The following is a 12743-nucleotide window of genomic DNA, read 5'->3' on the forward strand; positions in this document are numbered from 1 at the left end:
GCCCCAGGCAGGTATTTATATGTGTGCAAGCAAAGCAAAGGAGTGGATGTTCATTTGCAAACTACTGAATAAATAGCTCATTAAGGGTAAATGGATTCCTACAATAGCTAGCATCTGATGCCTCACCTATATTGAGGATCACAAGAAACAGTGAGGGGGTGTCTTCCTCCCCCCTCTTCATTTGGGGAAGCCATGTTCTGCCCCTAGAATGTGAGCTCTTTGGGAACAGAACCCCAGTCGGTCTGCCTCTTTCACCACCGTGTCCCCGTGCACAGATTAGCCCTTGATGTGTGGGGGGAAGGCCTGAAATAATGAACAAATACGAGCACATTGAGAACCCTGGAGGATGTCCACAGCCTTCTTGCTGACAGCCGCTGCCGCCTGGTGGCTCTCACGGGGCTTCTCCTGAGTAGTACTGGGGGGACGGGAGACAGGCTGCTCTTAGGCAGAGCCACACCACACTGTTCTTATCCCTTCAGATCAGGAGCTCCTTGAGAGCTGGTACTGCTTCTTCCTCATCGTTGAGGCCTCAGTGTCAGCACTCGCCCAGAGAAGGTGTCCAGTGGAAGATGTTAATTGGATGAATGAGGGCTCTAGGACCTGACACACGGGGCCATTCTTTCAATGGCGTTAAACCATGTGGGCAAACATCCCATCCATCTGTCAGGCCTCACTGCTCTGGTGGAGGCAGCGTTCTATAACCAGGCCCAGGGACATAATTATCTTTGTCTCTAAAAGATATTCAGTTCATCACTCTTGGCCATCACAGGAACTGGACTGAGTTGGGCTGAGATGCAACAAGACAGATTAAATTCCACAAAGCTGCCTTATTTTTTTAAGGTTCTCCCTTCCTCTTTCTCTCTCTCCCCCCTCTGTGTCATAGTACTATAATACTTAAGCTCGCCACACTGGGGTAAACAGCGACTGCTTTCATGTATACCTCTTTGGCATTTCTGCTGGGAAGCACTCTCAAAAGAGATGTCTCTCCAGCTTGCCTCCTCCCTCCCCTTCTTCCTTAATCCGCTACCTGTTGGCGTGCAAAACCTAAACAAGTCTGATTTATTTATTCATTTACTTATTCACTTATTATTTAGGATTGGAGGCTCAGATATCATTAATAAACAGAAACGGCAAGTTTGATTTGTATGTCTGTCTGTCCTAAGAGTAGCAACAAGTGTTTGCAAAAAGGCCAATGTTTTGTTCAGTACAGATGTGGATTTGTCCCTATTGTATGCTTTTACAAAATAAGTGCAGAGTTTTAAAGTCAAAAGAAAAAGTTCATTGGGTTACCTCCTCAATGAACCTCAGCCACCCAGGATGGGAGCAGTGTGTGGATGGATTCCATAGGACATAGTCCAGATGGTTCCTGAACTCCTAGAACATGTCAGGTGAGCCCCTCGATGTACTAGGTGGTGTGTTGGAACACATGCACACACACACACATGCACGCACACTATTTCATTTCAACCCACAACAGATCAGGGTGTGATCTGTAACTCCTTGTGTACAGGTGTGAAAGCTGAGGCCAGGGGCTCACAAATCCTAAGAGGCTAATATTTAAACGCTAATGAACTGGCTCACATCCCAGTCTCTTTCCTCCTCACCTTGGAGACGTGAGATGAAGAGGAGGTCATTTCTGAGTATGTGGAAGTCAAGACAGGACAAGGCCAAAGTAAAGAACACAAACAAGTCCATCACTTTAGGAAATGTCATTTCTGGTACAGCTAGTTCACATGGAGGAAGATGGAATTTTTTCAATGTGAGAAATCTTTAGGAACACTCGGACTGTGACCTGTGAACCACTTGGGGAGCTAGTTAAAATAACATTGAGAATCTGCCTGCCAATGCAGGGGACACGGGTTCGAGCCCTGGTCTGGGAAGATCCCACATGCCGCGGAGCAACTAGGCCCGTGAGCCACAATTACTGAGCCTGCGCGTCTGGAGCCTGTGCTCCGCAACAAGAGAGGCCGCGATAATGAGAGGCCCGCGCACCGCGATGAAGAGTGGCCCCCACTTGCCGCAACTAGAGAAAGCCCTCGCACAGAAACGAAGACCCAACACAGCCATAAATAAATAAATAAATAAATAAAAATTTTAAAAATTAAAATAAATAAAATAAAATGATATTTAACCAGCTGTAACCTGATTCCCCTCTGCCATGGAGTCTGATGAAGTCACAGGTTCCGGGGATTTGGACAACTTTGGGCCGTGATCTGCCCTGGCGGCAGGAGGGTGAAGGGCAGGAGGAGACCACACCTGGGGGAGGTGAGTGAAGGCTGGCTGTCAGGAAGCCCTGCCCAGACGGGAAGGAGGCAGTGCGGAGGTGGCCCAGGCCCCATTTAACAAGCTCTACCTGGGGCCCTGGGCTGTGGAGGAGGGCAGAGAGGAGCACATGGGGCCAGGGAGGGGCTGCAGGCAGGGAGGAGGGAGGGAGACCAGAGGGAGGAGGAGGCAGGAAATGCGAGGGGTGGGAGGTGGAGGGAAGGAGGGAGGGAGCCGATGGGGCCTGAGTTCGGATGGAGGGAGGGAAAGAGGAGCCAGCTGGATGCTGTTGGGAGGCTGAGTGGCCGTCCCCATAACAGAACAGCTGGCCCCAAGTCCACCTGCAGCCATAGGCCCCGTGGTCACATTTAGGATGTCCTTATGTCCCCGTCCCCGAGTTCCCCAACCCCCAGGGACGAGGGTTCCGAACGGAGGGGGAGAGAGGCCACCTGGAGAATTCACCCCAATCAGCCCTCTGAACCACCCTGCTCTGCTCTGTTGACCTCCAGCCGGTATGGGGGTGATGCGGGTGGACAAGACACTTCACTGAGTGGACCTCTGACCAAGAGGAGCAGATAGGGATGGGGGAGGGCAAGGGACTGACCCTCCTGGGCTGTAGTCACCTCAGGGCCAGCATCAGGGTAGGTGGGTCTGCAGGTGTGGACGTACCTTGGGGATCCACTTCCACCCACTGAGGCCACACATGCTGGTTGAGGCTGGGACCAGGCCACTCAGGGTGGGAGGGCCGGACACTTCACTGGGGGACTTGATCGTCTGCTGACCAACGTGCCCAGAGATCACAGGCGTGGGCGCTGCGGGCACGATGCAATGGAGCCCTGGGGTGAGAGTCTTGTCTGCTCCAGCCCTGGGGTCCAGTGACTCCAATGATGGACAGCGGCCAGAGCTCAGCCAGGCAGTCAGGTCATCCTCACATCCAGTCCTCTGACCACTGGGCTCCATGGTCACATTCAGGATGTCCTCATGTCTCCGTCCCCTGACCACTGGACCCTGGGGTCACACCCAGGATGTCCTCACATCCGCATCCTCTGACCACTGGCCCCCGAGGTCACACTCAGGACATCCTCACATCCAGTCCACTGACTACTGGACCCCAAGGTCACACTCAGAATGTCTTCATATCCTATCATCTGACCACTGGATGCCATGGTCACAGTCGAGATGACCTCACATCCCCTGTAAGGGTCTGGTCCCCGCAGGCTATGGACCCCAAGTCTGGCAGTGTTGTCCCCACAGAGGGGCTCCCTCTGGAGCTCGGGGCTTGCTGCCCTGCTGGGGTTTGGGCTGGGCAGCTCCGGGAGGTGGCTCCTCCCACACCCTCACAGGAGTGGGTGTTTCACGTCCAATCAGGGCTCAGAGTGTTTGAGGGCGAGCCCGAGGCTCCCGCGAGAAGAGACGCGAGAGGAGGTCGGAGCTGACGCTGGAAACTCTGCAGGACTCAGAGGTTGCGGTGAGGATCCCCTGCCTGTCTGAATTCAGAGTCTCTGGGTGGGGCGGGGGTCGAGGGTGGTCCACGCTCCCCAGGCCCCAGCTCCTCCTTCCTTGCCAGGCCCCAGCGGCTGGAGGGGCAGCAGGAGGGGCTGGAGGGCCGGGGCCGCGGGGGAAGCGTCCACTCGCAGACTCCCGTGTCCGCCCTACAGAGGGTGGGAGCCCCGCTGGGTCAGAGCCCTGAGCCCGCAGGAGCCCCTGAACTGCAGCTTCCGGAGCTGTAACAAGCCCACCGTCTCCCGTGCCGCTGGCCGAGTAGGCAGGTCAGGTTGGGGTTGGGGAAGAACTTGTTGACTGAGGTCTCCTGTCCTGTCCTTATGCTGTGGCGACAGAGCCATCAGGGCGAGTCGGTATGCGTGAGCGTTTGGGGGGCCCAGTGAGCATTTGGGGGGCCGGTGAGAATTCAGGAGACCCAGTGAGCATTCGGGGAGACTGTTGAGCATTTGGGAGCCTGCAGAGCACTTGGGGGGCCTGGAGAATGTTTGGGGAGCCCACTGAGTGTATGAGGAGCCCACCAAGCAGTTGGGGAGCCCAGCTAGCATTTGGGGGGCCTGGAGAGTGTTTGGGGAGCCCAGCGAGCCCTCGGGGGGGCCTGGTGAGTGTTCAGGGGCCTGGTGAGCATTTAGAGAGCCCAGCAAGCATTTGGGGAGCTCTCTGAGCGTTCAGGGCCGGGGGAGGAGAACAGGAATGTCAAGTGGTTTTGCCGGCTGTGTGCACGTCCATCCGTTCATTCACCTGAGAACTATCTCCTGAGTGTCTACTGTGTGTGTCGCCACCTGCAGTTGTGCATGGGGAAGGAAGAAGCCTGCCTGCGTAGTCACAGGTAGGTGGCTCAGGGGTCTCACCTGGCCAGGGTGGGTCAGTGGGACTGGAGCCTTAACTCATCCTAAACTTGTGTGTTTTGTGAAGCCCTCTCCTAGTGCTCACCTGAGCCCCATGTTGGCTGAGAAGGCAAAGGGTGGAGTGGATCCAGCTGAGGAAGTGCTCAGTGGGGAAGGCTTCAGGGTGCTCAGGTGCACGCGGCTTACTCCCAAGGGTGCTGTCCCGGGGCTCTAGGTTGGAGCTGCACCTGGGGAGTGGGGATTGCCCTGGGCGGTTCTGGGTTTGCCCTAGTGCTGAGCACACCTGAATCTGTACTTGGAAACCAGAGAGCGGGGTCTGCTGTCAAGGGAGAGGACGAGTAACCCACACCTGTGCACCTGGGAGGAGACGAGTGCCTGGCAAGTACAGGATTGGTGTCCACGGTAGTGGGACGATTTTCCTCTCACCATGGGTGAACCCACCACCTTCTCGATGAGGGCAAATGGGAGGATGAGGGACTGGTTACAAAGTGATCCAGATTCTGATGAAACAGAGGCCTGGGGACATGGGGACAGGAGTGGACAGGACACTCTTAGTGTCATGTGACTTGTGTTTGGGGCACAGGTCTCCTCTGTGATGGGGATGCAGACGCACACGCACAGGTGTCCCCACAGTGATGTCACAGACACACCAACAGGTGCCCTACGTGATGAGGGACACACATCCACAGGTGCCTCTATACCACTCACACCTGGGCCCTGCAATAAGTGTTTTGCTCTATGTCACCTTTGCAGTGACTTTTATTTCAAAAGAATTATTGTAAGGAGGAAGGGGGACTATTACAAGGGGATGAGAGTATATTACTAGGGGGAGGGACTACTACAATGGGGGGGACTATTACAGGAGAGGAAGACTTACTCTAGAGGGTGGACTGTTTCTATAGAGAGGGGACTATGGCAACAGAGGAGTATTATTACTCTATGGGGGGACTGTTACTGTAGTGGTGAGATACAACAATTGAGGAGGACTATTACTATAAAGGGGGTACTGTTACTTTGGAGGGAGGATATAAAAACAGAGGAGGACTTTTGCTATAGAGGGGGAACTATGGCAATAGGAATAACTCCCGACAAAGTCTGCAAGCATCTGGAGAGTTGGGGCAAAGGAGGTTTCTCCATGGAGACAAGTAAACACAAATATAAAGAGGCCCAGGCATGGGGTTGGCGTGAAAAGTGGCCCGACGGCACATGGATCAGAGGCCCCGACTCAGGAGGTGCCCTGAGCGGGGCTTCCACCCAGGGGGCGGGCAGTGGCCACGGTTCGGGCTGGGGAGGAGGGGAACGCGTGGGTAACCAGCCCTTCTTCTGACTGATCCCCGGGAAGGAGCAGGTCAGCTCCTGGCTGATAAGCCCAGGGAGGGACTGGGTCTGTGTGGCCTGGTCAGGAAACAGGGGCTCCTGAGTCTCAGCTGAGTCTTTGTGGGGAAGGGTCTTCGCAGGAAGTCATTGCCCAGACACAGAGGGTGAGGGGGTTTGGACCCTCAGTCACCTTTAACATTGTCAAGAGGGCCTTTGTCCCTCTCACAGGTGGGGAAGCCAAGGCACAGAGGCTCAAGAGCAAGTTGAGGGTCCAGGCAGGGAGACGGGTAAAGACCCAGGCTCTGCAGCGGAGGGAGGCTTCTGAACCACCAAGGCCTCAGCATGTTTGGGAGACACAGCTCTGCTCACCAATCACAGTTTCTGTCTCCTTGGAAATGGGTGATTGTGGTTAAAGCAGGACTCCCTTCAGTGTTGGGGTAAGGGGTGCTCAGTACCCGGTAAGCAAGGTTGCAGTGTCTTAACCCCATCCCACCCCCAAGGACCCTCGACCTGTGAGGAGAAGGAGGGAACACCCAGACCCTGGGCTGTGAGAGGAGGTAGGGGCACTCAGACCCTGAGCTGTGACGGGAGGGAGGGGACATTCCACAAACACAGGAGAGAAAACACCATTTACTCTGGAACCTTGCGTGAAAGCACAGTGGGGCGTGCATCACAGGCGGCATCGTGGGTGGCCCACTGAGAGGCTACAGAGATGGAAGAGTCTCACCCTTTGTGTGGCTGAGCGGAGACCACCCACTCCGCCCATGTTTCTGGGTAAAAAATCACTGATCTTTTCATGAAGGAGATGGTTCTGTGCTTGGAGCGAGTCAGGCCTCTACTTCCAGGAGCCAGGAGATGGGCATTTCCTTCTCCATCACATTTCAGAGATATGCCCAGACCTGCAGGAAACATTCTGAGCTGTGATAGTGTCAGAGGCGTGTTCAGCCTCTGTATGAACATAAAAGATGTTCATACACTTCAAAGAGACAGAGAAGGAATCCCCACATTTTCTAAAGCAAATGTCTTAAGAACGGGGAAGGGGGGGAGTCTTCCCTTATTCTCAAGGGGGAATTAAAAGACACGAGGTTTGAATTTAGATTTGCTCTTACACTGCCCAGTGCTGAGTCCCAGGTGGGCTGTGTAGGAACCAAGTTCCCCAGCCTGCTTTGTGAATTCGTCTGCACTGTGGATGGGTGTTTTCTGTTCTGTCTCAATGTAGATGAGGCCCCAGGAATTACTTTACTTTGTCGAGGATTAAAATTGCAAAGCAATATGCTAGTAATGGAGCAATGACCACCACCACTCCCACTTTTGGAACAGCTACGGCTGATGTTAGTCACAGGCAGATTGACTAGGTGTGTGCCCCTGAGGATGCTGAACAGATCGGTGGGCCTAGGGGAGGTACGAGGTAGGTACAGGGAAGGGGGATCTCTCCATTTTTAGGTTCATGTTTTAGCTGGATTTTCTTGGAGGAACGCTGAATCTTGTAGGTAGAAGTGTCTGTGTGCCTATAAGGTACGGGGGTGACCTTAAAGGTAGGGGCTCCTGTGACTGTATCTGGGGGTGACGTTTGTTCATTCACTCAACAAACTCGTGGTTGGGGTCAAGGAGTATGTGTCAAGGGCCTGCAATGCAAGTGTCAGGCGAGCTCCCTATTGGGAGTGACTCTGGAATTTCTCTGGCAAAGGGGCTGGGGTCCCTGTGGACCCCCTGCTGGGTCACTGCCCTTTCCTTTCTTCATTTGTTCATTCCTTCATTCACTCAGGCCTGAGTGAGGCTGAGGTCACTTAAGGTGATCCTCCCTTCCGCAGTGATGGTGCCCAGATGCGGATGTGCTAGAGCACAGCATCCTTGTCTGGTTCTCTTGTGAGAACCACGCCTGGCTTCACCACAGCCGTAACTGTGGACCTGCCGGTTGGACACGCCGTGTTCCTCCTCCTCCGTCTCGTAGGAGCTCTGCCCGCTGCCCTCAGTGACATCCGAGTGTGCAAAATGGCTGTTTATCCAATTCGGCAAGTCATGGAATTGAGGTGAAAGTCTAGAAAATCCATACCCCTGGACACTTATGTCTTGGGTGCAAGTCCAGCTGATGTTTCAGGGTCCACGTTCCATCAGGGGTGGTGACAGGGTCAAGGGCAGGGGCATGCTGGCCAATGGTCAGGACCTGGCTCTCCAGGGAAAAGAACCAGCATGTGTGCACAGTTTAAAAGCTGATGTGAAGGGCAGTGGTACACAGATAACAAAGATGATAATATGCTGATATCATCTAATAACAGATAACACGCAATCCTCTATTGTCAACGGACTCCCCCAAAAGGTGCGTATATGGGCATATATGTTTATTAGCTAAACTGATATACAGGCTGTGTAGTACACAATTCACAAAATATACTAGTAGACAGGACTCTGGTGTCGATTCCAGAGAACCTGGGCCCTCACGGATGCTTTTGTGGATGTTTGCTCACCTCCTGTTTCCCAGCCACGCGTGGTGAGAGAATTGAGGACTTAAGTACCATCTTGGACTGGACAAAGGAAAGGGGTTTGGGGAGAGTAAGTTATGGAAAGGCAGCTAGGAAAGCCCGGTGAACAAGGGTGTTTAGTGGCGTTTGTGATGCAGATTCAAGTCGGTGCTGTGTCCATTGATAGGAATTGTTAAGATGCCTCCTCTTCCAGCTATGGGAGAAGGAGAGGTCCCTACAAGTGGGCATTTCCTTTATAAAGGTGAATTTCCTCTACAGAGAAAAGCTTGTGCCCTGTTCTTTTTTTTTTTTTTTTTTTTTAACATCTTTATTGGATGTACCCTGTTCTTAAAGCTTTTCCTGCATCTGCTGGTTTTCAGTGGCCTTCCGCTCAGAATAATCCTTATGCCAAATGGGCACATTTTGGGTTGATGAGTTTTGGTTTCCTTCATTTGAAACTGAGTGGTTTTCCCTTAAAAAGCAAAATGGGGAATCCCTGTGGGATCCCAGGAGTCACCTGAGCCCCTCGGTTTGGAATCGTTGAGACCTGGCCCAACTGGAATAGGATCTAGGAGGGTCAGTACTCCATTTGGCTGTGAAGGGGGTGTGACAGGGTGGGTGGTTGGGAGGGGTGCAGACCCACCCCTGTTCTCCTAGTAAGGACAGCAGAGGTGTGTGTCCCTATGTCAGAGCTGACCACACTCCCACATGGGGTCCCTGTGGTGCAGTCATCCCACACTGCAGAGTCCTGAGGGTGGGGTTTGGGGGTCTTGAGCCCTGGCCTGAGACCTGTGTGGGGGAATGTGTGGGCCATCGTAGCTGGATGGCACCAGGATGGAATCACTCCCATGTGTGCTGCGTGGGAGAGTCTAGCTCCAGCCACCTGGACACCTGCTGTCTGAGTGTCACGTGCCCGCAGTGGTCTGTGGTTCCATGCTCACTCCTAGGGGGTGGGCATTTATGAGACAGGGCGTGAGCTGAGAGGGCCACAGGACAGGCTGTGAGGGAAGATGGAGGCGGGGTGCTAGTTGAGTATCTCATAGATGGGGAGAGGTATGGTCTCTCCTGCTGCTGAGGCAGAGCAAGAACCAAGGGGGGTTGGCTGCTGGTGTGCTCAGTGCTGTGTAGGGGTGGAAGAGCTTTTCCTCTACCCGCTTATGTTCTGTACCAGGGATCAGCAAATTAAACTGACAAATGACAGATTAACAGGAGCAAAAGGTTTATTATGTCTGTGTACAGAGCCCTTCACAAAAAAGAAGTGGAGACCCAAAGAGACAGACTTAAAGACTTATGTGCCATTTTAACCAAGTGTGATAAGTTAGTAGAGAAGTGACAAGACAAAGGAAAACAGGTTTCAGCTTCTAATGGCAGTAAGTTGTGGGACGGTAAAGAAATGGGAAATAATGGAAGACAAAGATGATTTAGTGAGGTTTGTTCTGCAGACTGAAGTCGGAACCTTCTCAGATGATAAGGTTTCTTCTCCCCTTCCTGGTACAGGAGAGGGAGGGAGACATCCTCACAAAGGGATAAGGCAGATGGGGAAGGGCAGAGTTTTTCTTTTCGCTGCTTCTCAATTGCCTTGGGCTCAAAATGACCCTTATGCCAAAGTGGTACGTTTGGGGTGGCAAATTCTGATCCTCTTCAGCTATATACAGAGAGTTTCTAACAGCTGGAGATGGTCCTGGTGCATGGGCCTCCTCCAGACTAGAGGGAACTCTTCCCCTTCGGAGGAGAGGGTCCAAAATATCAGGGTGATGACCAACACACTGCATGGTTATCGTGAACCTGAGTTCTGAACTCCTCACATGCTTTAGCTCACGGAATCCACCCTACCACCCTGTGAGATGGGCACTATTACCAATCCCATTTTACAGGTGAGAAATCGAGGCATGGATGCTGGGGTGACTGGTGGAGCTCAGCTGCAAACCCAGCTCTTCACCACTTCTCCATAGAGAATGGTGTCTGAGTTTCCTGGGGCTGCCGTAACAAACACCACAGACCGGGTGGTTAAACAACAGACATTTATTGTCTCACGGCTTCTGGAGGCTAGAGCTCTGAGTTCAAGGTGCGGGCAGAGTTGTTTCTCCTGAGGTCTCCCTCCTTGGCGTGTAGACAGACATCTTCTCTTCCTCCTGTGTCCTCTTTCCATTAGAACCTGAGCCAGACGGTGATGAAAGCAGCAAAAACAGATTTTATTCAGGAGCTATTGCAATGGGGGAAAAGAAGCCCCTGTATAGAACCGGACTCCATCCTGAATTCCCCGAGGGCAGGGGGTTTACAATTCATGAGCAGAATGAGGGGGTCATGACGGACACTTGCTAAGAGTAGACATCAGGGGTCAGTGGGGATTCTGACTAAACTGACCTACTGGAATCCTTGCAACCAGGCATTACCTAGGGGAGGTGGGGGATGAGGAGCCGATCAGATATCTGGGGTGACCTGGTATCTGGGGTGACCAGATATCGAGGGAGGGTCCCATGCAGTCAGGAGGAAAGAACATCTTTTCCTCTGCCCCTTCTCCGGCTGGGGCCCCATGCACAAGACTGGCCAAGGACAGATCAACAAGAGAAAGCCACACACGAGTTCATTAGGATGATGTTGGTTCACAGAAGCATTCATGGTGTCACACATACACACGGGGGCAACCGGTGATGATCACCCCAAGAGTGAATAGAACTTGGGCTTGTCACCCATCTTGGACTGTTCAAAGAAAGAGGTTTGGGCTTCTTTTCAGGGGAGTAAGTTACAGAAAGGCAGCCAGGAAACTTCCCATGGTGAACAAGGGTGTTTAGTGAGGTTTGTTCAATGGGCATCTCCTCTGTAAATGTGAATTTCCTTTGCAGGAGGAAAGCTTGTGCCCTGATCTAGAGCTTTTCTTACATCTGCTGGTTCTCAGTAGCCTTTAGATCAAAGTTACCCACATGCCAAAGAAGCACATTCTGGGGTGGTGTGTTCTGGTGCCGTCATTTCTCCACGGACTCAGCGGGATTCTTGCTGAGACTGAGCTGTGCAGGCCCAGCAAGAATGGGACCAAGGTTGAAGCCAGGGATGGGACCTGGGTGAGATATGCTTGAGGAGAGGCTTGGTCACCTCGTGTGGTCCTGGGTGTGCACCTTGTGTCTCTGTGTCCTGATATCCTCTTCTGATAAGGACACCAGTCCTATGGGACCTGTTATTTTCAGAGTGAAGGGGGATTGTGTACCCCCCAGGGAAAGAGACATCCACATCTTGACCCCAGGGCCTCAGGACGTGTCCTTATTTGGAAGTAAGACCTGGTTTTGTAAGTAGGTAATACAAGGGCATTAGAGTGGCCCTAATCCTGTGTGACTGTGTCCTTATAAGATGAGGGGAGACACACAGAGGAGAAGCCACATGAAGACGGAGACAGAGGTGGGAGGGACGCAACCACAAGTCCAGGGACTCTTGGAGCCCCCAGAAGCTGGAAGAGGCAGGAAGGACCCTCCCCTGGAGCCTCAGTCCTTCCCAAGTAGACAGTTGCCATGAGTGGGCGTGAAATAAAGGTGGTGCCATGACCCCTGACCCTTCTGTGTTCCCCACATGGTGCCCTGGGGACAGCTCTCGCAGGATGCTGACCAGTGAGGTATTTTCACATGAGACCATAGGGCTCTGGCCCCCTAAACATGCAGGCCCATCTTGCCCTTCCTCCTGGGATCTGGTCACATGGAGTGTCTGTGCACCAGGTAGGGCTGGGCTTTCAGCCTCTGCACAGGACCTCTGGGTGTTGGTTAAAAGTGCAGGTTATGCCCCAAGAATAATGGAAGGTAAACTTCTCATCGGCCCTATGCAGTGTGGGCAGGGAGTCATAATTAATTATAGAGTTAAAAGCAGAGGGAGTGAATATTACTCAGCCATGAAAAGGAGTGAAGCACTGACATAGGCTATAACATGGATGAACCTCAAAAACATGATGCTCAGCGAGAGAAGCCGGACACAAAAGGACAATTAGTGTGTTGCTCCATTTATACGAGACATCCAGAACAGGCAAATCCATAGAGACAGAAAGTGGATTAGTTATGTCGGGGCTGTGGGAGATGAGGGGTGACCTCTAAGGGGTGGGCGTTTGGAGGAGACAGTGGAAATGTTCTAAAATAGATTGTGTCGATGGTTGCACAACCCTGTGAATATATAAAACACTGCTGAGCTTTAAACTTAAAATGGATGAATTGCGTGGTATGGGAATTAAATCTCAACGAAGTTATCAAAGGTGAAAACCTGGAGGCCTCCAGTTTTGTGGGGTCAGACAGAACCTGCGTGTCTGAAAGCCCCATTACGTCCAACCGGGCAGTCTGGGGGCACCTCATGAAATTCTCCCCATGGCATCAGACACGTGGGCCCT

This window comes from Eubalaena glacialis, chromosome 1, assembly GCF_028564815.1.
Source record: "Eubalaena glacialis isolate mEubGla1 chromosome 1, mEubGla1.1.hap2.+ XY, whole genome shotgun sequence".
NCBI classification, from domain to species: Eukaryota; Metazoa; Chordata; class Mammalia; order Artiodactyla; family Balaenidae; genus Eubalaena; species Eubalaena glacialis.